The sequence below is a fragment of the Tursiops truncatus genome, chromosome 7 (genome assembly GCF_011762595.2).
Source record: "Tursiops truncatus isolate mTurTru1 chromosome 7, mTurTru1.mat.Y, whole genome shotgun sequence".
In the NCBI taxonomy this organism is placed as follows: Eukaryota; Metazoa; Chordata; class Mammalia; order Artiodactyla; family Delphinidae; genus Tursiops; species Tursiops truncatus.
This window is the reverse complement of record NC_047040.1, coordinates 15,002,566-15,026,521: the sequence shown is the minus strand read 5'-3', so window position 1 is coordinate 15,026,521 and position 23,956 is coordinate 15,002,566. Positions and strand designations below refer to the sequence as shown.

Here is a 23,956-nt window from a genome sequence, read left to right as displayed (position 1 = left end):
TTCGATAATATTAGTTTATTGAACGGATTAATAACTACAAATTAAATGTAAACCGAGGATCTCTGCTTTTATCACTTAGAATTGATCTGTCTTGAAAATATCTCTAATTACTTTGGTTTTATTAGTTGTATCATATAGTTATGAAAAAAATTTCAGAGCCTGTATCTAGGTTGTAGCATTTGGCCCAAACTTGATCCCTATCATGGTATCAAAGACCGATGAGCAACCAATACATGCTATTAAGTCTTAAATCGAGTTTTCAGATACGAACAGTTATACCTGGAATATCACGGGGAGGAGAAGCAACACTGTCAGTTGCAGAATGGGTACCCAATAGAGCACCGGGCACATAGTGAAGGCCCAAAGATATTTGTCAAGTGAATGATTATGTGAATGACTACTTGTATGTGTTAAGAAGAGGAAGAGGTCAATAAGGGTTGGAGTATCCAGAGGAGGCTTCTTAAAGAAGGTGGGTTGAAGGTAGACCATGAGGGTGGGAGGTTTTAGATGAGAGAGTTAGAATAGTGAAGAGCACGAATAAAGAAATGGCACGGGTCCTGTAGAGGACACCTGTTTTTGCCTTCACAGCACCCCTTCTTCTTCCTTTGGGGGACTCACCTACATTTTCTCTGTTGCTTTCAGGCTTGGAGGGATGGCCAGTCAAGGACTTCTCTCTTCCCTGGACAGTGGATGGGTGATCCAAGCTACACTGGTAAGATGTTCTCTTCTTAGCATGTGGATAAGAATTCCAGAGAATTCGGTTAAACTCATGTATCCTGATGGCAGTGCCCTGAATGGAGTGTTCCTTGGTTGCTGCTACCTGGCTCTCCAGAGCTTTCCTGATTCCTGGATTTTCTGAAATTTTGACCACTCTGCTATTCCTGCATTTCTGTAGCCTTTCAGTATTTTTTTTTTTTTTTTTTTTTACTTAATGTAGCAGGAGTCAATTTCTGTTCCTTGTAACCAACAAACCTTGATGGATTTAGGCATTTTCCAGCTTCCCAGCCCCTAGCAGTTTTTTTTAAGATGTCCTGGCTGGTCAGTAGCTGATTTCAGAATTCTTTGGAATGTTTACTTTAGAGAATGGAATCCCCTACACTTTCCTTATGAGCAGACCATGCGGTTTCACTACTTGAGTCATAAACTGAGATGTCTAGAAATGGAATGTTCCTCTTTATAACTCAGTATCACGTTTTGCTATGCATGACCCCCAAGAGGTTCTACTCAGAAGGGTGTTGTGAAGATTTGAAGATAATACCAATCATATTGTAGACTCTTAAGAACAAAGATATGGTCTGATTTTAAAAAAATGAAGATTCTTAATTTTACAGCTGTAGCCAGTGGCTGTCTTGTGGGTTTTTTCCCCCACTTACTTCATCTGCTATTTCTCTTGCAATAAAAGTAAATTTTTCTCTTTCCCTTCCCACCTCCTTTTATTGGGATAAACTATTGTGGTGGTGGTGCCTTCCGTCTTTCTTTCTTAGCCTCCACTAACATTTTCATTAGCTTCATCACTTGCTATTTACTTGGAACACTCCAAGATTTGCTTCTGACTACTGCTAATTGAACTATACTCCTCATTTTTTCTCATGAATCCTGGGGAGAGTAGCATTTTCTCCCCGAGGGAAAATGAAAACATGACAGAAGACAGAGGTAGTATTATGTAAACAAGAGAGGAATCACAGAACAGATTTCAGTGGCTTTTGTGCAAAGGGAAAGCGGAAGTGAAGAGCAATTCAAGTCCAGGCCCGGCCACGTGGATTAGCCTTTTTCAACGATACGATAGCACAGCATGAGAAAAAAGGAGGGCCTGACTCAAGAGGAAGTGCTCCATGTGGGATGGCTGAGCGAGTAGTTGCTCTTAGAATCCTCAGTGGACTCAGGATGAATGGGGAAAAGAAGGCCCTAAAGAATCTAAATATGGTACAAAATCAAAAGAATCCAAGAATGAATCTGATTGTCAACAGTTTTATTCTTTGTCATTGGTTGATAACAAGTGCATTTAGCAGAGAGAAAATAAGCATTAGCTTGGGGAAAAAAATCTGCCCTTCTGATTTCAAGGCAAGCACCATATCCTTGGCTGCTTTGAAAATTACCTATCAAGTCTCACTCCTCTCTGCTCTTCCCATCATGGATCTTATTCAAGCTCTCATTATTGCTGGTGTAATTTTCGAATGGTCTTTCTTCTCTGGTTTCTTCCCTCTTCAAGCTCTTCTTTCTGCTCCCAGAATAAACAAGGCCTGGCCATGTCAACCACCTGCTTAAAGACTTTTGAGGATGCTCCTCAGTCCACAGATGGAGTTGGACTCTTTACCATGGCAAATAAGACCCTACCCATGTGGGCCTCCACACGCCTTCCCAGCCTGTCTCCTGCTACCTGCTTCCACCTGTCACCCCACACACATACTAACCTGCTTGCTATTCCACAAACACATCAAGCTCTTTAAGGCCTCTGTGACTTTGCTCATGCTTCTTCCATTTTGGTTTTCTCCTCAAGGGTTGCCTCCTCCAGAGAAATCTCTTAAAGACCAATATTAAAGGTCAAAATCTCTGCCCAGCAGAATCTGTTGCCTTTTCCTCTGTGCACAATTTTCTTTCTATACATACCACACATATAGCACATACATTATATCAGTGCAGCCCAATAGAAATATAACATGAACCAGATACTTAATTAAAAATTTCCAGTAGCCACATTAAAACAGTAAAAAAAAAACCATGCAAAGTTAATTTTAATAATATGTTTTATTTAACTCAATATATCTAAAAATATCATTTCAATATGTAATCAGTGTAAAAATTACCAATAAGATATAATAAATTCTTTGAAATCTGGTGTATGTTATATACTTACAGCATACCTCAGTTTAGCCTAAATACATTACAAGTGCTCAATAGCGACATTTGGCTAGGACTACCATGTGGGACAGTCACATTATTTTATAGGTCATTGTTTTCTTGTCTTTCTTCTGGTTCAGTGATGTGTTTCTCAAGAGCTAAGCCTTATTCACCTTTTGATGTCTGCTATATAGTCCTATGTGGGGAACATAGAGCTGAGTGAATGTGTGCTGAATGGAAGAATAATTTTTAAGTCTTGGGAATCTATGAATGTTGGGCCCACAAATGAACCATTATATTTCCTTTTATGTCAAATTCCCTTGGTAGCCTCAGTGCAAGCTATCACATAATGTTCAACAGTTCCCGTAAATCCATTGCCAAATGGTCAATGCGGCGTGCATAATAAAAATGACCTGGATGGAAGATGAGTTACACTGTTCAAATTCCATTTTTCTGTTGTAAAATTATCATAATACTTTGAATACATTATGACTATAATGATTGCACTGTAATTGAACACTTTTCAGGTACTTTTCTCATGACATTGACCTAGATGAATCAGCCATGCACACATGATCTAATCAATCATGGACAGCATCCTTGAATGTTTTCAGAGAAGATGGAAGTGGAGGGAAAAAAGGGATTAGTTAAATCGCATGTTATTTGATTACTGTCATCCCTGAACTCCTGTAGCATTTATAACCCCTGCTGGGTAACGTGTACACAATGATCCTATGGGTTCAGGGTCACAAGGAAAACCTGTGGGACCTCTGAGAGCAATGGTTATGCACCATTGGCAAAGATCCTGTTCTTTAATCCTACACTGTTAACGACCTTCTCAGTACCACAGGGACAGAATCTGTGGTGGGGACTCTTGGGGTTTCAGGATGAGATGGCAGAATACAAAGTACTGTAACATACATTTAATGGTTTATAATCAATATCTCTTCTGGCCAGACTAAAGTCCTTGAGAATCGTTCAGTGACTCAAAATACAAATAATGGTGACTAAAAAGATTATCCAAAACACATGGTTTTGAATTCCTTTGCTAAAAGAAAACCCCCATTTCTGTTCCCTAGATGATAATATTCAGATGAGACTCTTGTCATGTCTGTCACCATATTCACCATCACAGATCATTTTGACTTTTCCAGTGTTTTTACGTGCTTTAATCTGTCATAGCCATTCATTTATTCAAAAAGTGGGTCAAACTCTTATTGTCATCTCTTGCACTATGATTCACATTGGCCATGGAAACTATAAAAACTATTTGAGCTAATATAATATGTCTGTTATCTTTCAACATATAGACGCAACTATATATAATTTCTCTCATGCTGTAAATAAATCAATAGCTGTAATTAAAGGAAAATCAGTTAAAAGGAGGTAACAATATTAAGACTTTGTGCCCTACTCACTTCTCTCTGTGGAAGAAATTCCTGAATGCTGGGAGAAGGAACAGACGGGGTCTTGGTGGACAATACCTCGTCAAGTGGAATAGTCTCATCTCCAGCTGTGCAAAAATATAATTACTTTGGCATGTCTCAAAAGACCCAGCTCTTTTGTGTTCTGGAGAAGGGAAGAGCCAAACATGAAATAGTAATGTCGATATTCAGGCCATTTATCAATCAAATCTAATCATTAAAGCAATAATGTATTCAACATTTAAAAATTTTAAAGTTTCTGTTCAGCCCAATTGTTTGAAGCACATATGTTTTAGTATGTCTTTTTCCCCTCGACCTAGACACTGAAAATATGAGTGAAATTTGAGTCTTGTCCAAATATAAACTGAAATCTAAAGGTGATGGAAGATGAGGTGCTTTGGGGGGACCATCCTTCATGCTCCATCTGCTATGAGAACCCTCTCGAGGTTTGTTGGAGAAATACTACATGATCCATTGTGTGCCTGCCTTGTTTTCATCCTTTTCCCAGACATCCCATCCATCTGGTGTTGAGTGGAGGTGGAGAACGGCTCTGGAGTCAGACAAATCTGGGCTGAATTCACTCTGGGATTTTGGGCACGATATTACTCATTAAACAATGAAGCCTTTTCTTTATATTGTTCTTGATCTTTTTTCAGTTATGTATATACATACCAAAAATTCAAATTACCATTCAAGCTTTGAAACATTTTTAGGAGATTAGATCAATGGCAAATTTAGTTTATTTTTTTTCCCAAGAGTGTAATAAGGGAAGAAATTCTACTCCCTTATTGCATGCCATCAACTTTAGACTATTTGTTAGACCAACTGACAGATTTTCATCAGTGTGGCTAATTTGGAACAGCATAAAACTAAAACAGTTTTTTGTTTGGGATGCTCTTTGACTTGGGTGATTTCCAATATGTCAGACAGCCCTGCAGTTAAGTTCAAGTATTGAACTCAGTAACAGTTTGCCCCCAATTTTAGAAGAGCTAATCACCAAATCAAATCTTACGAAGCAAATAAAGTAGGGGATGGTGATGCTTCTCTGACAAGAGAAATATTCTGATTACGATTCATCCTTGGGTTCCTTTAAATCAAACATCCTCGATGGAACCAGTTTTGCCCTATAGGGGGCATTTTTCGTGTCACAGTGATTGAGGTAGTGTTACTAGCATTTAATAGGAAGAAGCTGGTGGTGCCTGACTGTGTCACAGTCCTGCACAAATGAATTGTCTCTTGGCCTTTACAATTGTCAAATGCCCAAAGGGACATTCACACAGGTGAAAAACCTGTTTTTATTGAGCTGAGCCTAGAATCCAACCCTATTTTACATATAAACATAATGTGGATTTGTTGGGAAGGCATAGTTTTAATAATATACAGTAAATTTCATGGGACTGCAATTACTTTGAAAACTGAGGGGAGATTATACTACTTTGTTCTGTTTAGAACTTTATGAAGAGTTAGTTTCTCTTATGGACTGATTGTGTTCCCCTCAAATTCATATGTTGAAGCCCTAACCCTCAGTACCTCAGAATGTGACTGTATTTAGAGACAGGGCCTGTAAAGAGATAATTAAGTTAAAATGGGGTCATTGGGTGGGCCCTAGTCCAGTGTGACTGATGTCCTTATAAGAAGAAATTAGGACACAGATACACAGAAGGATGACACAGGAAAGATGGCCATCTGTAAGCCAAGACGAGAAGCCTCAGAAGGAGCCAAACCCGCCAACACCTTGATCTTGGACTTCCAGCCTCCAGAGCTATTAGAAAATACATTTCTCGGGCTTCCCTAGTGGCGCAGTGGTTGAGAGTCCGCCTGCCGGTGCGGGGGACGCGCGTTCGTGCCCTGGTCTGGGAAGATCCCACATGCCGCAGAGGGCTGGGCCCGTGAGCCATGGCTGCTGAGCCTGCGCGTCCAGAGCCTGTGCTCCGCAGCGGGAGAGGCCACAACAGTGAGAGGCCCGTGTACCGCAAAAATAAAAAAAAATAAAAAAAATAAAATACATTTCTCTTGTTTAAGCCATCTGGATTATGGTCTTTTATTATAGTAGTCCTAGCAGACTAACACAGTTGCTTTATTATTTTTAGAAAATCACACTAATGATGTTAACGCCGCTTTTTGCACTTGAGTCCCCAGCGCAATGTATTCGTGTCAGTCTGCATTTGTAGCTGTCACATTCACGGTGAGTCTGCATATAGTGCAAGCATTCTGATCGCCTTATGCCTGATACCATCAGGTCTTAATATTCACTTAATGACATTCCTATAATTATGTTACGAATTGCCTTTCTCTATTTTACTTTTAATGATAGCTAGGTTAATATAGTAATATTTTTGGACATTATGTGTATAGGCAAGTTGTATTACCTATGAATTTTAATTCAGAACATAATGAAGACATTTAAAAATATTTATCACGAAAGGCCGGCATTGGGTTTGCTGGGGTGGAGGATCATTAGGGTGATTTGAGGTTTGCTAAAGGTTTGCCGAGCGTCCCTAGAGGTAAGTTTTAGGTAGGTTTTTTATTTTGCACGCTGAACAAGAATACCGCTATTGTCTAAAGCAGTGGTTCTTAAACTTGGGTTTATGGTAAGAAATCCTTACCTGGGTTCCACTCTGAGAGATTCTACGTTGGTTGGAATGTGGCCTGGGCAGCTGGAGTTGCAAAAGCTCCCCAGGTGATTCCATAGCATAAGGGTTGGAAATCACTGTGGTGGGTTTAAATCATGTCTGCAAATTCTTTGACATGCCTTCCATCAACAAGTGGGTCTAATTCCCCTTGACTATGGGCCATTTTAGTGACCGATATCTTTTTTGTTTTTGGATCTGCTGCGCTGCATGCGGAATCTTAGTTCCCCGACCGGGGATGGAACCTGCGCCCCCCTGCAGTGGAAACAAGGAGTCCTAACCACTGGACCACCAGGGAAGTCCCTAGTGGCTGATTTCTAACCAGTAGAATGCAGTGGAGGCCCCCCTGCACAACTTTCAAGGCTACATCATAAAAGGCAATGCAGCATCCACCTCGCTCTCTGTCTCTCTCTGGGTCTCTTTCTTGCTCCCTTTCCCCAGGCCTTCACAGCCCTGAGCAGCCACCCAAGAAGAACATCCTGCGCTGAAGCCACCGCACAGGGAGGGGTCATGTGGAGAGACCACCTAGAGGTAGAGAGAGATGTCCGAGGATTACCAGCTATTCACCCCCAACTGTTTGGTCCTTCCCGGCCAAGGCACCAGTTGTGTGAGTGGATGAGGCTTCAAGATGGTCTCTGACGGCATCCTTGGAGGGACCTCAAGTGCAGCAGGACCACCTAGTGGAGCCCGGTCAACCCTGCAAACATCACGTAATAAATAATATGAGATGGTTATTGTATTAAACTACCATTCGGGGTGGTTTGTCATGCAGCAACAGAAAACTGGAACATGCCTTGTGGGTATTTGCAAAGCCCTTCCTTTGATGGAATTAATTTAATTCAAGAGTTTTTTGTGCCCTCACTTTTCTCCAGATCACGTTAGGATGGCACGCATCCTCTCTACACTCTGGTGAGGACCACATGAGTTTGCTGGACTCCTGGCTCGCCTTGGGGTTCTGTGTATCAGGCCTTTTAACTTGTTAATGGGAGGAGAGGCAATTGTCAGTCCAATGCAGACAAGTTCTGACCAATCCTAGTGTAAAGGACAGCACTGTAGGATTGCATTTGTTAAACAGGAGGAGAGAAGCCTATATTTGCTTTGCTACCTGATTAGTCTGTATCTTACACTCTGCATTTCTTAAATTTGTTTCTTCCACGAATTTCTGGCACATTTGGTTGGATGCCAGCTAGTCCAAGTCTAGGCAGATAGAATCCATGTCTTCAGGTGATCTTGTTGCAAGCTGCCCAGCTCTGACACAAGCAAAGGAAGCAGACAAGCCATCATTGTCTCCAGTAGAGCCGGAGTGACAGAGAAGTACAGACCTAGTTCACAGGAGGCCCGGGTGAATCCTGGCAGAAGAAACCGGACAGTGCACCAAATGTCTTAAGTGCTTTATGTGCCCTTTTCTCGAAGAGCCAACCTAGAAGACGGAATGAACAAATAATATCATAGTGGGTGCACTTTGTCTTTTTTGAAAGCACTTTGCTGTGCCAACTTCCATTGTTTCCTTTCCAAATGGTAGCCCTCTGCAATGGTCTGTTTCTCATCAAGAGTTAGTTAAAACCAAGGTGCGTAGGAGGTTGGGTGGTCGTGGGAGTTTGGGGGTTGTGGTTTCCTAGACAATGTTTAGTCCTTCGGATTGAATCCTTGGACGTCTAGGATTTAGGTTCACTTACATCATTTCCAGGGTGTTTGGGGCCTCCCATGAGCCCTCCCCAAATAGTGTTTTCTCACAGAAGCATGTCTTCTGGAGAACCCAGGTTAGAGAAGAACTTGGGTTACCCAGACTAAGAGACTGGCTGGCTATGAGGTTGTCCATCTTCTTTTTTTTTTTTTTTTTTTTTTGCCGTACGCGGGCCTCTCACTGCTGTGGCCTCTCCCATTGCGGAGCACAGGCTCCAGACACGCAGGCTCAGCGGCCATGGCTCACGGGTCCAGCCGCTCCGCGGCATGTGGGATCTTCCTGGACTGGGGCACGAACCTGCGTCCCCTGTATCGGCGGGCGGACTCCCAACCGCTGCGCCACCACGGAAGCCCCTGGTTGTCCATCTTCTGAGCAGGCATTTTTAGAGGGTAGTGGAGGGGGAGGACCATCTTTGCAAGGGACTGAAATGGTTTTCTCTGGATTGAGTGTGAAGCAGGTTATCTGGAGAATCAAAACTTTATTTATAGATGCAGGAAACTAATGATTTGTGGGGAATGGAAGCTTCAGCGGAGGGTAAGAATATTTGTATGGGGCTTTTGGAGAGGAAAGGAATAGGGCCTCAAGAATATTTGCCTGAGATGTACAGGCACTGAAATTTCTCAGAGTATCCAGGTAGGGCTCCAACCAATGCCCAGTGACAGGGAAGGGCGCCGAGACAAAATCATCTTGGAGGTAGAAAGAGACATGGCCAAGTCAGGCGGTAGAGGGGTCGGTGTGCGAGAGCAAGCAAGCTCTGGAACGCATCTGGTGAATTTCAGGACTTAGTCTGGGAGTTAAGGGGTAGAGTTCTGTATTGAATTTCCTGCTAATGCCTGTATGTGGGAGCTAGGACCTTATTCTCATCCCTCACAGAGAACCAGGACGCCAATACCTTTCCATTTTGATCAATGGAATATTTATAAATGTAATATTTCCTGCCGTATCAATAAACAAAGGATGTTACAGTCGTCAGCGATTGCACCCCTCAACGTGGGCCGGTGAACCCTAAGGATACTCAGGAAGGAAAGAATACCTGCCGTCTAGCAGCCAGCCTTCAGACGGCAGCCACTCCCTGCGGTGAGCCCTGAGGGAACTCAGGATGTGAAAATACAAGATACTGGCTCCAGAGAGCTGAGGTGCATATCAAAGGAGTGATTTCAATGAGCACAGAGTCTTGCATCTTCCCATACACAGAAAAGCGCTAGATTCCTTAATTTGAGATGTCTGGTTTTCTTTAATCAACAATAATCTTTTGACATCCTGACTACCTGCCCTTCTGTTGCAAAACTCCTATGTACCCTGGCTCCTCCCCTTGCCTCCTTGGAGCAGTTTCTCAGAGCTATCTGAAATGCTGTCTCCCCCGGGCTGCAGTCCTCCTTTTGCCCCAAATAAAACTTAACTCGCAACCCTCACGTTGTGCATATTTTTTTAAGTCAACAGTTCATATAGTACTTGCAATTTACAAATTGATTTTGAATCAGCGTTTCCACTTAAGTCTCACAAAGTTTTATTGATGCTGTGGAGAGGGTATCGTGTATTGTTCCCATTTTACAGATCAGAAAGCTGATCAAAATCACCCAGGACGGAAGCAGTTGTCTACTATTAATGGCTGACACTTACTGAGCACTTACTATGTGCCAGGTGCTGCTGCAAGCGTTTTACTTGTATTGGGGTTATTATTTCCCCGGTTTTACAGGAGGGGAAATGAAAACACTGAGAGGTAAGTGTCACACAGGAGAACCCCTGGCAGTGGAACAAGAAGTTCCACCCCTTAAATGAGAGGTGGTCCCTGCTGACTGCCCTGTAGAATCCTGCATCAGCATTTGTTATTTACATATGAATGTAACCCCTGTATGCTGTCCGGGTCGTGGTGCCCTAGTCTATTGAGGGAAAACTGAGGTGAGATGAAGTCAGTGTCCATTTACAGCTGACTGCGCCCATTTCTCAAATATTTATAACAAGAATTTGAATAAGGAAGGAATGCATCAGGCTGAAAGCCTGGGAATAATTTCTCCTGTTTCCAGTTTCACGATGTGGGACGTGAATAGCCTGGTAATTTCACAGAACGAGAGGATCTTGATTACATTTAGTCTCAATCCCTTTTGCCAGACAGAACACGCTGGGATCAGCATGACAAAAGAGGTGATAATGGGCATTTTCAGAGTTTCTAGACCGAAGAGTGAGAGCTTTAGGAGGCGTGCCCTGGGATAAAATGACAGGATGGAAAGAGGGGACATTAGTTCTGGGGTTCAGCTGACTGACCTGCTGGGATGTCCGTGTGGTATAAGGGTAAAATAAAGGCTCTGAAAACGCCAGCGTTGAAATGCTGCACGTTAATCAACCCCATTTCATAAATCTGCAAAATGGGGATAATGGTATCATATCCTATAGGACTTGGGGAGGATTAAATGAATGCACGCATGCAAAAAAATTTTTTTAAAAAAATTCCTGCCCCAGGGGCCCAGGGTTGTTCCTGTCTGGTGTTCTGCTGCACCCCCTAGCACCACGCCCAGCACACAGTCAGGGCTTGGCAATTAGCTGCCTAATGAAAAACTGTGGAGCAAGGGATAGTGAGAAATGGGCACAGTTAGGAAGGCACTTTGCAAACCCCCGATTGCTCTGCTGTGGCTTTAAATCAGAGCGTGCCTCTCTTGCCTGCTTCTGGCTTTTTAACCTGTGAGCTGGGCATAAATCTGACCCTGCCCGTGCAGGAAACAAAGGAGGGGATCAAGGTCCACTAATTCGGGGTTTCTCAATCTTGGCACTGTTGACGTTTGGGCCTGAATAGTTCTCTGTTGCTGGGGTCTCTCCTGTGCCTTGTAGGATGTTTAGTAGCAGGGTCCCCGGACTCTATCCACTAGATGAGCGTGGGACCACTACCCCCAGGTTGTGAGGTCCAAAAATGTCTCCTGACGTTGCCAAATTCTCTGGGTACAAAGTCGCCCCTGACTGAGAATCACAGGTTTATGTAAGTTTATATAAATGTATTAGTTTACTAGGGCTGCCAACCAAAATACCACAAGCTGGGTGACATAAGAGGTGTTTATCGTCTCACAGCTCTGGAGGCCAGAAGTGTGAGATCCAGGTCTGGGCAGGGCTGGTTCCTTCTGGAGGCTGAGGGAGAATGTGTCCCAGGCCTCTCCCCTAGCTTCTGGTGGTTTGCTGGTTAGCCATCCTTGGTGTTCCTTGGTCTGTGACACATCACCTTGATCTCTGCTTTCGTATTCACATGGTATTCTTTTACGTATATGTGTCTGTGTCCAAAATCCCCCTTTTTCAAAGGACACCAGTCATGCTGGATTAGAGGCCCAACCTAAAAACCTCATCTTAACTAGTTATATTTGCAACAAACGTATCTCCAGGTAAGGTTACATTCTGAGATACTGGGGTCAAGACTTCAACATATGAATTTTTGGGGGGACACAGTTCAACCCATAGCATGTATAAGTTTGTATAAATACAGGGACCACAGACTTGGAAGCCCGCACAGCAGGAAGTGAAGGTGTAAGCAACACACAGTGTGGTGGGTGTGAGGGCTGTGTTGAAAGAGCGTCTGGGACAGGCAGTTGCTGTCAGGAGGAAATATGGCCTCCGTGAAGCAGACCTAAGTTTCCAAAAGAAGTTGCCCAATCCAGGTTTTAAGTGATTTCTCAAATTAAAAATGTTAACTCAACCATTTAAGAGAATTTTAAAACAGTCCCCAAATACACTTCTGAGCAGCGCCTGGCCTGTGGATGGCCAGTTTGCAGGCTTTTGTGCAGTAGGATTATATAATTTTGTGAAGGCTAGAATTCAGAAACAAATTAATTTTTACCACTGCGGGAGAATGGGGAGAATTGTAATCAGATCCCTAAGCTTTGAGTGACCATGTAATGTGGTGTTCAAGCTGGGACCCTTTCGGTAATGAAAGGGAATACTGTTAATAATTATCAATATATGTAAACTGGAATCATCCCACACAACTGGGGTGTATGGTCAAGTTACCTCAGTTGCATCTTAGTAGAGATAAACTTGTTTTTGACCAGGATGATCTCAACCATTGGAGGAGGACCATGTGGGGTGGGGTGAAGTGGTGGTGAAGCCCAGGAGGTGGTGACCTTGGGCAAGCCACCTTCTGGATTTCTGTTTCCCTCATCTGTTAAAAGAGGCACTGGGCTCAGGTGACCTCTCAGCTTCCTGCAACTGTGGTCCTGCAAATAAATGAAAACCAGGATCCCACGAATGCTATGACTCCTGCCAAAGAGTGTTCTGCCGATGTTTGCTTCCATGAGTTTGACGGTTTCAGGTCTTACATTTGAACCCACAGTATCTTCGGGTGATTCTCTGTCTCACCACTTTCAACATGGTCTTATACCAGCTTCCATCTTAAATTGTGGCTCAAGTGTGGAGCCTTTCTCTCTAGCTGAGTTGTAAGCTGCCTCTTACAACTCCTTCAGGGCTTGTAGTAATAATAACGGTGGTTGACATTTGTCTGGCAGCTTACTGTTTACGAGCGTGCCTTGTTGTTAAAAAAAAAAAAGTTAGGCGTGAGAAGAAAGGGGAGAGTAAAATGGACGGCAGAGAAGAGATCCATTTGGACAGCCTCAGGTTGATAAAGCTGAGTCCAGGCATCAGAACCTCAGGACTGTGCCTGCGGGGAGGAAGGTGATGTGTGACTGATGGAGGAAGGTCAGCTGCCCTGAAGGGCTCCACTCCGCTCCAGGAGGGAGTTGGTCCAGAGGCCTGAACTAACTGACTCAGGGTATTTGAACAGGGGCCAGAGAACCTTCCCAGAAGGCATGGAAGCTCCTTCTTCTAGGTTACTATTTTATTAGGATTTTGCCCACCACTACCCCCCAGAACATCACAGCCCTGTCATGGGACACATGGAAGCTTAAGTGGTTTGGTCCAACATACTACTTAGATGATTGAAGAGCTGGGTTGAACACAAGTCTACTTCCCACGAATGATTATGCTTTTTCCACTATTCCAGTGACATTTGCAGAAGATGCATCTGAAATGGTTGGTAAAAATGCAGATTCATACTCCATCCGTGAACATACGATTTTACTAAGCAGCCCTAGTCATTCCAGCAGGTGGTTCATGCACCACACTCGCCTTGAGAAGCCCCTTTCTACTCCAAGTGGCCTGGAAGACACGGCTATTTAGGTCTCTGAAGTCTTCTTCAGTTTATAAAATGCCAGGACATAAATTTTTTCCATTTGTAAAATGAGGCCGTTGGTGCAGAATCTAGATGATCTCCAGGAGCCCTTCTATCTCCAAGAAGTGGTGTTTCTTTGCTTGCAGAACCAGTATGCAAGCTCTCGAGGGCTTGTATGAACCACAGTTACCAGAAGAAGGAAAGGGAGGGGCTGGGTAGCTGAGTGTGCAGACACCGCTGCCTGTCACCTCACGGGGAGAGCTCCCATGCCGAGGACACGCTGACCACCTTTGTGTGAGACTTCTGTACACCAGGACCCTGGGTGTTTTCAGCAGAGATGGCTGCATGAATTGACCTCAGAACCAGACGACAAGCATCTGTAGAAATCTCCCAACTTAGGAAGAAAATTCGTAGACAGAGAGTGCGTGAACACACCTGGAGAAGAAGCAGCGTGAGAAGCAGCCCATTGTCTGGAAAGAGCATTGGGCTGGGAGTCTGGGGATGCTGTACAGTCCTGGCCCAGCCACTCACTTGCTGAGTGGATATAGGCATGTCACTGGGCCTCAGTTTCTTTCTTGGTAACAGAAAGGGATTAAATCAGATGTACCTTTGCAACCCAAAGGTGGGGGGTCTCTGGGACCCCCAACCCTGCTTCAATTATAACAGCTGGGAATTTGCCTATTTCATTTATTTCGGTTCTGTGTAAACTCTCCCTAGAAATATGGGCTCCAGTGCTAAAAAAAAACATTCGAAAAGTACTGGTCTTTGCTTCAAGGCTGGCTGAAGCTTCAAGTCTCCGAGGCCAAACTGTTGGGGAACCCCTGGAACAAACTTTGGGGGGTTCAAGTGAATTCAGATGCCAATAAGCACATCATAAGCATTTAAGTCATTCATCTGATTTCTCTTCAACGAAGAACCCCAAGTTCAGGTGAGCAGTAAATACTGGAGCTAGTTAGGGCCAATATTTAATGTAAATAAACACAGCTGAGCAAACAGAGGGCTTTAAGCTAGGGCTGTATTTACGTAGCCATTTCCTCAGCGGGTTATGTTCCAAATGAATTCAATGGCTTTTTGACTTGTTTTCCTTCTGATCTTAATAGTGATCTGTCTGATGAAGTTGAAGGAACCAACTGAAAAGTCCAGACACGAAAAACTTGGAACCTTTTAAGAAAGAGCATTTTTAGCTAAGCCTTTCATTATTTCCTGGGGTAAAACAGAGGGCTTAAGGGACTTCTAGACATTGAAGAGCAGAATGATTTGTGTATCTTAATCTCCTCTGCATTCTTTCCTCCTCTTAAGGAAAGGTAAAACTCATTCTGGGGCTATTGTACTGACACACTCCGGGTGCTGTGTCTTGAACGACTAAGCAGAATCATCCAGAGTGGTTCTCGAGGGCGTTTCCTAGGGCTGATCTGAGTTGGATCTTTTGCTGTTTCTTAGGTGAGGGCTCTGATGGCACAGCCTTGGGAACTGCAATCTCATCATTTAATCAAGAAGCAGAACATGTAGACAGGGCCCCCATGTAATTTACTGGCTTGGGATATATCAATATTCTTACGTTTCTGAGATGTTTCTCATTTGATCCATGTGTTAATAATAAGGCAAGTTGCTGTAAAGCTAAACTTTCAGTGGCTTCCCACAGTAGAAGTTATTGCTCACTCATAGAGTCCACAGTGGGTTTAGGCATCCTGCTTTCCGTGGAGTGATTCAGGGGTAAGGCACACTGGACTCTTACCCACAGTAGCTGAGATGTGCTATTCATCACTTTCGTTCATGCTCCATTGCTGAGAACTGACCCTACCAGGTGTAGAAGTGCCGGAGATATCATCCTGAGTTGGCAGTCATTTCCCAAGAAAAGCTCTATACGGTGGAAGGAAAGCACAAGTTATCTTTGCCACAATCAACAACAACAAAGGGTGTTGCATAATCATCAAACTAAGCGTGCAATTTTGGCTCCTTACGTCATAAACACTCAAGTTGATGGCATTATCGACCTTAGTCAAAGCAAGAGGGGAAAATGCCTAAGGAAATGACACAGTTTAAGCCTTGTAGAAATGTCCCATCTATCTAACCTAGTATTACTGAGGGCAAATACTTACGTTGGTGAGCCCTGCAGGACGATGCGCGCGAGCAAAGTCAGCTTCTTCCATGTAGGTCTGCAAAATGACTCTCTATCTGTGCCTCAGAGATTTTCTGCAGAATGAAATTGTTCGATTAGATTATCTCTGATACCTGTAGTCTGGCAATATGAGTTTCATTTCTTCTGTTATTGAAATCATTGAAATGAACATATCTGTCTTTGGTGTGATTAAGGACTGTTCTTCAGGAAAGATGTAGACAAAAGTGTTCTAAAAATTAGAGGAAATGGGGAGCTAAATGTATGGTTTTCTTAATGACTCTTGGCCGTGTTTCCAAATATTTATATGTAAAATGTGGATCATTTAACCACAACTTTAATACTAAGAGAAAACACAAAGCAGATGGTTAATGGCATGTGTTTTAAGGTTTTAATCCCAAACAACCTACACAGACAATTTTCAAATAAGAATAAGCCCGTTAAGCCACTACAGATATGAATTTTGAGAATTATGTTTTGAACTTCAGTCTCAGATCAAATTTTTCTAAGAATGTATTCTTTCTCCAGCTATTTTGTGTCACTGTTGGTTTTTAAAAAGACAAATAGTTGTGAAGGTACCAGGATGGTGAGGTTTCCTACTGAATCACTGCCCATACGGGATTTGATCCAGAGCCTTTGGGGCAATGCAGCTAATCATTCGTTTTGGTCCAGGAAAGTAGATTTTCCTCCAAAAAGGCCTCCCCAGCTCGCTTCATCCCTGTTCACAGGACTTTCGGTTTTGTAAATGCAGAAAAGCATCTATATTTTGGTGCAGAAGTGTCAACTGATGTAAGTTAAAACAGGAGAGAAGATTTGTGATGCATAACTGTTGACAACTAAGATGCTCTCTGCAGTTATCTGTGTGTGTGAAGAGACAGGGTGTCTTCCATGGGACAGTGAGGAAGAGGGCCAGACCTCACTCTGCTGTGGGCAGAAATCAGATAACAGTGGGTAGGTAGGTCCTGGGGGATGGTTTTCCTGTCTGCCTGAAGAGCAGCTTGTTTTATTTATATTATTTATTTTTATTTACTTACAAAAAATTTCTCAAGCTCCCCTCTCTCTGGATTTCTAAAGGAAGGACCAGAACCTTTGAATGCTCCTTGGCCCCTTTATTCCAGGTGGCATCATGGAGCAGGAAATCAGCATAGTGCTGGGGGCAGGTTCACCTGGGCTGGATTTGGGCATCTGCTACCCCATAGCTTTGTGAGCATAGGTTCTCTGTGCCTCAGTTTTCTCATCTGTAAGATGGGTCATTGTTAGTATTAAATAAAATAGTCATGAAAAGCACTTGGCACATAAAAATAATCCTATCCAACCTTGTCTATCTTCCATCTCTCTAGTGCTCAATTTTTAATCATCTATTGCTCTATTTTATCATCATCAATCTCTGTTATTTATTTGTCATCAGCATCTATTATCTATCATCTGTTTAGCTATCAGTCTTACCTACCAAATTATCCTCTATCATCTTATTTACCTATTTGTGCTCTTCTCTCACTCTTATTATACATATATATGTTATATTATGTAAAATATGTACCATGTATAGATCAATAGGTAGTGAGAAAGAGAGGAAGGTGGGAGAGGTGTTCCAGTTCTTTTGGGATACTTTGACTTAGTTTTCTTTGTTATGGAATATTTCAGTCATACAAAAAGACATACTAATTTAGCAGATACATATGTATTTACCATCCAGCTTAAGAAGCAGAACCATACAAGGTCAACTGAAGTCACCTTCATACTCTTTTATAATCTATGTTCCTTTCTTTCCTCTCTCCTTTCTCCTCCCCAGAAGTAACCACCAGCCTGATTGGGTGATCACCACTCCTGTGCAAGTTTTTATACTTTTACTGTCATGTTCTTATCCACCAACAACTTACAGTATTATTTTACAAGCTTTTAAAGTTTAGATAGATGATACATTGTATGTATCATTCTGCAATTTGCTTTCAACGTCTAGTGTTATATTTTTGAGATTTACGTGTTGATGTGTGTGTCACTAGTGTATCCGTTTTAACTGCTGTGAAGTATCCCATGTGTTTTCTTTTTTTTCTTCTGGTAGACTTTCTTTCTCCAGCTTCTTCCTGCCATACTTTATTCCATCTGTCCTTCCTTAAATTTCTCCCCTCATGTCCCCCCAGTGAGATGCTGTACTGGCAAAAGAGAGCAGGAAAAGCCCTTTGGCTTATTGCTGACCTATGAGAACACCTTTTGTTCTGGTCTCCATGATGGATACACAATATTTTGATGTGGCTTAAAAACACACCATTAACCTGTCAGGTATAAAAACATTCTACTAAATCATATTTGCGAAAGATATGCTCACCCCTGGAGTGGGGTCCGTAATGTCTATTTTGCACATTGTATGGTCATAAAAAAACAATGTTTGAACAGCCTTCTCAAAATGCCCTTCTTTTCTGGGAAAAACCCTTGTAAATGTTCTCCTGTCTCCCTCTCTCCCCTTTTCTTGGAGGAAAGAATGTTGATAGAAGTCACTCACACAGTGTTTCCTTTATGATCTTTTAAACATATTACATTTTATACTTATTAAAATATATAATGTATGGATATGTTGTAAATTAAAAGAACATAATTAACATTCATGAAGCTATATGTCAACCTAAGAACTTGAACATCACAACAACTTGTATTACCTGTAGGCTTCAATGGAGCTGAAGACATCATTTAAAGCTTTTTTTTTTTTTTTTTTTTGCGGTACGCGGGCCTCTCACTGCTGTGGCCTCTCCCGTTGCGGAGCACAGGCTCCGGACGCGCAGGCTCAGCGGCCATGGCTCACGGGCCCAGCCGCTCCGCGGCACGTGGGATCTTCCCGGACCGGGGCACGAACCCGCGTCCCCTGCATCGGCAGGCAGACTCTCAACCACTGCGCCACCAGGGAAGCCCTAAAGCATTTTTTAATGCTAGTCTTGAGTTTCTGTACTTTGGTGAGGATGTGAAGTATCACTGAGCAGGTGAAGGAGGAGACATTCTGTTTTTGCCTGAAATTATAATTGCAGGGGGCTGGACATGAGCCCAGGTAGTAATGTTGGAGATTTAGATTTCTGAAGGTACATCTGGAACTGTTTAATTCATTTCTTTTTTGGGGGCCTCAGTCTTCTTGCCTGCAAATGGGAAGGGCTGGATTAGATGAACTCTAAGGTCCCTTCCATCTGTTTAGTAAAACATGCGCTTCCATTAGGTCTCCATGGCTCCACTAAGGTAGTATTGGTCTGCAGAAAAACTCCACTCAACCGCTGGGGAGCTGAAAGCATCACCAGACTGCTGTGTCCAGTTACAGAACTGTTCTTCCTTGGGTGCTCTTTTAGGGGGTGACAGAAATCCACTGTTTCCTCTGAGCATTCCAAGGACTTGTGTCTTTCTTCCCTGAGAATGAATCGTGGAATCAGGGAGCTGGATCTCATCCAAACCTCAAACCAGTCCAAGTTATTCACTGTCTTTGAACTCAGTTTTTGCTTTTTTTTTTTCTTCTTCCTAGTATCTAGTTACTGAGTCAAGCTTATGACCCCTTTCAGACTATGAGTAAGTTTAGAAGAGGAAGAGAGCTTTGGTGGGGGTGGGCAAGGGATGAATGTTGACTTAAATATTTGTTGGCTATCATGTTGAAGATGAAGGAAAGCATTCTAAGATAGTCACAAGGGGGAAAGCAATGGTCAGAGGCTATAGAGTTGGAGTCTGGGGCTGATATAAGAACGTTCTGACAACCAGCCATGTTGTGAGGAAGCTCTTTGTCCAGAAAGGTGTCAAATACTGAGTAATTGATTAGGTCAATAAATATATGATGTAAATATAATTGGGCCCTGGGCTGGGTTCTACGGGGGAAACAAGCATGAATAAGATGTCACCCCTACAGTCAGGCGTTTGTAGCCTGGTAGACACATTTTGCTTCACAAAATAGTTAGAGGCCCCTCTGCAGAGCCATAAGTCAGCCGTAAGCAGAGCACTCTGCAGAGCGGAGAGGGGAGCTGTCTCAGGCTAAAGGAAGAGGCGGTGTGGTTATGTGGGTGGTACAAGGTCCTGGCACTTGAATTAGGCTTTGAAAGTATAGAGCAGGTGATGATGTGGGAATGGAGACAGTGGTCCAGAGTGAACAGTACGGGGAGCTGGGAAATGGCTGCTCAAGGCATGTTACTATTTGAGAGCTTCCTGCACAACACGAGACAGCCTGCACTTGCGCCCACAGGGAACACACCCTTTCTCTTCCAAATGAGCTTCTCCTTCCAACTTCTGTCTTTGCCCAGCTTAGCAAACTTTCATGTTTCCTTTTACCTCCTTCCCGTCTTTCCACACCTGTTGCTGTGCTCTAGGTGCCCCAGCCCAGCTTTGAGGTAGGCTGATGGGTGATTCCTCCTACACCTACACACCACCCAGCTCCATGTATACAGTGGTGGTTGGGGGGTAGTTTGTCGAAGCCTCTCTGAGTGATTTGGAAAAAAGTTTTGAGGTGCAGGTGGCAATTACCCCTCTCATTAGATGGCCTGCAAGGTACCAGTGAGGTCTGGAAGCATGGCAGAGCGGTGTTCCACCTCAAGCAAAGGGCAGCCTGTGTCTGAGCTGTTATGGTGCGGGGTCACCCTCAGTGCCCCTCAAGTTCCTCAAGTTAGCCCTAACGTGGCAGGATGTTCTTCGCTGCTCTTCACAGGGGCTTGGTCCTCCTAAGATGTTGCCCGTGGCTCCAGTGCGGGAGAGGGTGCCCTGGAGGCCAGGTATCCAGACACTGGTCCCTTAGTTTCCCGAGGTCTCAGTTTCCCAAGGTCTGCCCATCTTCTCTAAGCCTAAACACTTAGAGGTTTAGGATGCATTAGTCCTCTCTCATCTTTCAGCGTGCTTACCTTCCATGCCCTGAAGGTGATGCTCTCATAGCTACACTTGCCCACTTGAGGGGATTGAACGGAACAAGTGGTGGGAAGGAAGTGAGCATCGGTGCCCTGAAGATGATTTCAGAAGAAGAAAAAAAAGCAAAGCACAGTTTGATCTGTCTGGGGCACGACCCCATCAAATCATTCACGTCCAGCTCCTCCTTTGTCTTCTCACTGATGCCGCTGAAGTCCCCTTCCCAGGAGTAGAGCAATATCCTCCCAACTGTTTTTTCTTTTTCATTTCTTGCTGGACTGGGCCACACTTCTTGCGGGTGACTGAATATCAGAAGCATCCCAGCCCTTGCCAGCCCCAGCAGGACCCCTGGACCATTCCCACTAGGTTTTCTAGCTGCCCATGCTCTAAGGGCATTTGGGTCCCTGATGGGTTAGGTGCTAAGGAGGTATTCCTTTTTACCTCTCATGCTTGCTTGGCTGACTGGGAACTGTGGCTAGCTGCCACTGCCCAGCCTCAGGAGGGAGTATCTTACCATATATTTGCTAGCCCCGGGAAACAGATCAAAATTCAGAATTTAAAGTCTGGTTCCTACTGGATGTATATTACTTTCACACCATTGTAAAGCTGAAAAATTATAGTTGAACTTTTACAGCTTGGGGACCCTCTGTACTGAGAAAAGAAAAGTGCAATGGGAGCCTCCAGCCTTGGGGCATCATAGTGTTCACAGCTGTGGAGCTCAGTCTTCATTATATTTGCCACCAGACCCTGACTCCTTTTATGGCTGGTCAGTGGCATATGAAGACATAAACTTGGGGATCACCGTGCACCTTGGTTTGTAGCAGCACAGTGGGGACTACTAGCTACATGACCCCTGGCAAGCTCCTTAACCTCTTTCTGCTCCCCTTTCTTCATTTGTCAAAGGATAGAGTGATAGCACTTCCCCTAGCAGTGCGTTGAGGAATGAGATAATAATAACAGCACTGTCAATAATACTGATATTTATTAAGTAGTTACTACATGCCAGGCACTGTACTAGATTTTCTTCGCGTGTTAACTCTTAATCCCTTATGACAATCCTATGCAGTAGATACTATTCTTATATCTCTACTTCCTGGAGAAGGAAATTGAGGTAGTTCTCAACAGAGAATTTGAGGAACTTGACCTAGCAAGGTGACACAGCTAGCAACAGGTAGAGATGAGATTTGAACCCAGGCAGTCTGGCTGGCAGATCCCAAGCTCTGACCACAATGCTATACTGCATACATAATGCTAGGCAGAAGAGATGTCATTGAAAATTGCAGAGTAAGGGCCTCTGAAAATTCTCTCCTCCACAAAAGCCACAAGAAATCTGGCACTGTGGTCAGAATGGACTTTTTCAGAACTCTGGAAACTAGCCAAAGTCTTGCAGCAATCTGGGAAGTGTATGGTCAAGAAAGATGGCTGAATCTCAGTACGAACAGCAAGCTTTATGGTGTTTTAAGTTGCCTTATTCCCATCTTCTTCAGTTCTACAGTAGCCTTAAAAATTAGCAGCCTAGGGACTTCCCTGGTGGTCCCGTGGTTAAGACTTCCAATAAAGGGGGTGTGGGTTCGATCCCTGGTTGGGGAGCTAGGATCCCACATGCCTCGGGGCCAAAAAACCAAAACATGAAACAGAAACAATGTTGTAACAAATTCAATTAAGACTTTAAAAATGGTCTATATCCAAAAAAATAAATCTATTAAAAAAAATTAACAGCCTGAAAATGAAATCGCACTGAAATCTAGTAGTCTGGCAGCCACCAGAGGGAGCGGAGAGGGATGGGAGCTCCTTCAAAGCCTCATTTCTAGAGAATTGTCATTATTTTACCTTTCTGTTTGTTTCATGGGAGACACTATTTGCAAGGCTGTCTTTAGTTTCTTAACTTAGAAGTTATCCAGTGAGGAAAGCTTTTTATCCAGAAGAACTTGTTGAAACCATTAGAGACAATTGATTAACTTTGTGACTGCCTCAGGCAGTGAATAATGTTTGGGGCAAATAATAAACTTACAAACCCCCCTCCAAAAAACAGAAATAAAAACTTAAAAAAAAAAAACTGAGGAATGAGCTATTCACAGGGGCTTTGAAAAGCTCTGACCTCTTCCTGGGAATCTAGAAAATCACACGCATAGGGGGAGGGGCATGCTCAGGAAACTCTTAAGTAGGCCCTAAACTCTCACCTCTGGCTGACTGCGAGGCTCTGTGCAAGTGGGAAGTGAAGGCCAAGGCAGAGTTGTAAATTGCCTGCTAAGTGTTGAATGTGTGCCCCAACATGCACACAGAACCCTATGGTAAAGAATAGGAAATTTATTGGTTCTAGGAGTTTAAGTAAGATAAATCTCTGTCCAGTCACTAGCTAACCACTAAACCAACTGAGTAAAGACTTCAGTGGCCACACATGACAAAGGATACAGATGGTACAGAGTTAATCCAGAGAGTTCAGTAAACAAACAAAAAGTCCCAAACATGTAGACAAGGGAAGGAAATAAAGATCATCCAGATTGAAAAGGAGGAAGTAAAGAGATCTCTATCTGCAGATGACATCATTGTATATAGAGAGATATTTAAGAAATTCACTAAAAAACTTGTTAGAACTAATAAACAAATTCAACATGGGTGCAGGATATAAAAACTATATGTAAAATTGATTGTATTTCTATACTCTAGCAACGAACAATCTGAAAATAAAATGAAAAAATCAATTCCATTTACCATAGCAGCAAAAAGAATAAAATATTTAGTAATAAATTTACCAAATGAAGTGCAAAGCTTCTTCACTGAAAACTGTGAAGCGTGTTGTAAGAAATCAAAGAAGAGCTAAATAAATGGAAAGTCATCGTCTGTTCATAGATTGGAAGACTTGATATTGTTAAGATGGCAATACTCCCCAAATTGACCTATGGGTTCAATAAAATCACTATCACAATTCCAACTGTCTTTTTTTTCAGACATAGACAAGCTGATCCTCTAAAATTCATATGAAACTACAAGGCACCCAGAATAGCCAAAACAATTGTAAGAAAGAGTAACAAAATTGGAAGACTTACACTTCCTGATTTCAAATCTTACTACAAAAGGTACAGAATTCAAAACAATATGGTACTGGCATTAGGCTAGATATATAAGATCAGTGGAATGGAATGGAATTGAGAGCCCCAAATTAAACTCATACACTTATGGTCAATTGATTTTCCACAAGGGTACCGAGCCCATTCATTGGGGGAAGGAATAGTCTTTTCAACAAATGGTGTTTGGACAACTGGATATTTAAAT

The 23,956-nt window shown here is 43.0% G+C and overlaps 1 protein-coding gene across 1 annotated transcript in view; it reads left to right on the top strand.

Annotated features, from left to right (window-relative positions):
- KCNE4 (potassium voltage-gated channel subfamily E regulatory subunit 4) overlaps positions 1-23,956 on the top strand; it is an 82,055-nt gene that overhangs the window by 45,340 nt on the left and 12,759 nt on the right. Inside the window, exon 3 of the mRNA XM_073807203.1 lies at positions 643-712. The gene's annotated coding sequence lies outside the window, so the exon portion shown is untranslated. The remainder of the gene's footprint in view (positions 1-642; positions 713-23,956) is intronic.